Here is a 3,505-nt window from a genome sequence, read left to right on the forward strand (position 1 = left end):
TTATTTTAATTTGAGTTACAGTTTTGTCCTAATTTTAAATTTATGATCAAAGTAATACTTAGTTTGTGTTGAGTCTTGTTTGAGTTGGTTACTTGGTGATGCATGAGCATCTTTCCTATCTTTTCCTAGTGAATTTGCATTCAAATTGTTGAGTTTAATCAAGAATTAATTATCTTTTAGCCACTATGGATACTACTTTGAGTCATGTGCAATTCTGTTTATTTCAGGTAGTATTCAGATGGATTTGATGGAGTTTCTGTAGAAAAAGAGAAGAAAGCGAGTGATGCTATCAACCCTGACCTCTCTGCACTCTAACCTGAATAACTCGAGCTACAGAGGTCCAATTAATGTGATTTTAGTGGCGTTGGAAAGCTAACTTCCAGAGCTTTCCAACAATATATAGTAGTTTATCCTTCTCCTCCAGAAATTCTACAAGGGTGGTGCCTAACTTGAGGTTTCTCAAGTTAGGCGCCAAGATGAACATACTCCATGAATTCAAAGCTGCACAAGTGGCGCCTAACTTGGGTTTTACCATGTTAGGTGCCAGGACAAGGGAAAGCATTAGTGGAGTTCTGCCAAGGTGGCGCGTAACTTGAGATTTCTCAAGTTAGGCGCCAGACACAACAACAACACTCAATTGGTTCGACCACCTTGGAGTTAGGCGCCACACCAACCCAAGTTTGGCGCCAACTCAAGCAATTCATGCCACTCCTTACTGCCTCCTCCAAGTTAGGCGCTGATTCTTGCCAAGTTAGGCGCCAATATTAATGAACCAAGTGGTCCCCATTCGTTCCTCAAGGCCTACAGCACGAGATGTTAATTGATTTTCTAATTAAACTTTATTTCATTTAAAAATAGGAAAAGATATTATTTAGTTTAGGAAATATAATTTACATTAAATCAGCCCTTCGGGCTCTTCTCTTCTCTCTTACCTCATTTTGCAATTTACAGTTTTTTAGAATCCTTGTTTTCTCTCTGAACCATGAGCAACTAAACCTCCACTATTAAGGTTAGGAGCTCTGTCTATTGTATGGATTGATACTATTATTTTTCTATTTTAAGTCATGTACTAATTTCTATTTCAAGAATTGTTTTTGCTCTTTATCTTATGAATCTGGGTGGAACGGAAGTATGACCCTTGTTCTAATTGAGTTCTTGTAAAACTTGGAAAAGCTCTTTACTTGAACAACAACTTGAAAACAAATTCTCCTAAATTTCTAATTATCTGGACTTAACGGGATACGTGACATATAATCCTATTATATTTGGGTAATTAGGGTTTCTGTGGCACATAAACTAGATTTGAACTTAACCCTCTAATTGGAATTAAGTGACCAAGGAATTGGCAGTTGATAAAGGTTAGAGGAGACTAAAAAGGTCTGAGGAATTAGAGTTTAGTCACATATAGTTTTCCATGAACTGAATCTTGCATGATTAAAATAGTTAATAAGAAAAGTCAATCCAGAAGATAGATATCTCTGAAACCTTAACTATTTTCTCATATATATTTCACCTCAATTTACTGCTTGTTTTCTAATTCGCTGAATTACTGTTTGATGCATTTGAACTCTCAACACTCTTTTCTGTTTGTCTAACTAAGTGAATCACTCAATCATTGTTGCTTAGTCCATCAATCCTTGTAGGATCGACCCTCATTCACTTGAGGTACTACTTAGTACGACCCGGTTTACTTGCCGATTAGTTTGTGGTTATTCAAATTCTGCACCAAGTTTTTGGCGCCATTGCCGGGGATTGACTGTGATTGACAACTATTAGTTATTTGATTGCTTAGATTAGGCATTTTAGTTTTAATTTTATTTAATTTTACTTGGTAATTTTCGAAAATTAAGTACTACTATTTTTCTTTAATTTCTAAAATTAAGTTTGGTGTTACCTAGTTAATTTTATTTTAATTTTCCTGTTCAATTTTTCTTATTAATTTCTAATTTTTTTTGCTTAATATTATTTATAATTTTCGAAATTTTCTTATTTTTATTAGTTATTTGTTCTATTTATTTTCATTACACAAGTTAGCTCACTGGGAATTCTCTGCACTTTGACGTAGAGAATCTCACTTTTCGTGTTTTCTGTTTGTTTTTTAGCAGGAATAAAGACAAGGAACCTCTTACAGATTTTGATCCTGAACCTGTAAGGACTTTAAGGCAGCACTTGAAACAAGCTAGACTTTACAAGGCTAGTAAAAATCTGAGTGAGACTGTTGAAAAGGAAGCTGCAGAGTCCACCATAGATCAGAATAGTGCTGTCAATGCCAATATGGCAAATCTGAACGAGAATGAACAACCTAGAAGAGTGATGGGCTCATACACTATCCCCAATGCAGATCTTTATGGGAAAAGTATTGTGGTGCCTCCTATAGCTGCAAACAACTTTGAACTGAAGCCTTAGCTAGTCACTCTTGTGCAACAAAATTGTCAGTAACATGGACTTTCTCAGGAAGACCCAAATCAATTTATTTCTAACTTCCTGTAGATTTGTGATACTGTGAAGATTAATGGAATGAATCTTGAGGTTTACAAACTTATGCTCTTCCCATTTGCTATGAGGGATAGAACAAAGCTATGGCTAGATTCTCAACCCAAGGAGTCTAGATACTTGGGATAAGTGGTCACTGGATTTCTGACTAAATTTTTTCCACCACAAAGCTGACTAAGCTAAGGGTGGAGGTTCAGACCTTCAGATAGAAAGATGGTGAGACCCTTTATGAAGCCTGGGAGAGATTCAAGCTACTGACTAGGCAATGCCCTCCGGACATGTTTTCTAAATGGACACAGCTAGATATCTTTTATGAGGGCTTATGTGAAATGTCCAAAATGTGTTTAGATAATTCTACAGGTGGTTCATTGTATATGAAGAAGACACTAGAGGAGACTACTGAGCTTATTGAGTTGGTTGCTAACAACCAATATTTATACTCATCTAACAAGAATCCTGTCAACTCTAGGGCTCCTCAGAAGAAAGGCATTTTGGAAGTAGAAGCTTTTGATGCTCTTCTTGCTCAAAACAAAATTTTATCTCAGCAAATGAATTTGTTACTCAATAATTGAGTGGGATGCATGTTTTAGCTGTCAACACTCAGAATGCACCTCAAGAGGCCCCTTATGACATGACTGGTAGCTCTATGCAAGGTGAGAATTATGATTATGCTCAATCTTTTTCTGAATAGGTCAATTACATGGGGAATGCTCCTAGAAACCCCAATAATGATCCATACTCTAAGACCTATAATCAGGGGTGGAGAAATCACCCAAATTTTGGGTGGAGAGAGCAACCTCAGAGATCACAGAATTCTAATAATTCTTAGGGCAGTTTTCAGCAGAACAATCAAAATAGCTGCCAGTTTCAGTCTCATCAACAACAACCACCTCAGCAGGCAAATTCTTAGCCCCATAAGAACACTGATTGGGAAGCACTACTGAATAATTTCATGCAGGAAATTAGAGCTTCCATCAGAAACTTAGAGGTAAAAGTAGGCCAGTTGAGCAAG

The 3,505-nt window shown here is 36.6% G+C and overlaps 1 non-coding gene across 1 annotated transcript; it reads right to left on the reverse strand.

Annotated features, from left to right (window-relative positions):
* Window positions 1–2,669: 2,669 nt before the first annotated feature.
* LOC112752822 (small nucleolar RNA R71) lies at window positions 2,670–2,777 on the reverse strand. The gene has a single exon (XR_003177236.1). It is a non-coding gene; the product is annotated as a small nucleolar RNA R71 (small nucleolar RNA).
* Window positions 2,778–3,505: the final 728 nt, after the last annotated feature.

The sequence above is a fragment of the Arachis hypogaea genome, chromosome 15 (assembly GCF_003086295.3).
Source record: "Arachis hypogaea cultivar Tifrunner chromosome 15, arahy.Tifrunner.gnm2.J5K5, whole genome shotgun sequence".
In the NCBI taxonomy this organism is placed as follows: Eukaryota; Viridiplantae; Streptophyta; class Magnoliopsida; order Fabales; family Fabaceae; genus Arachis; species Arachis hypogaea.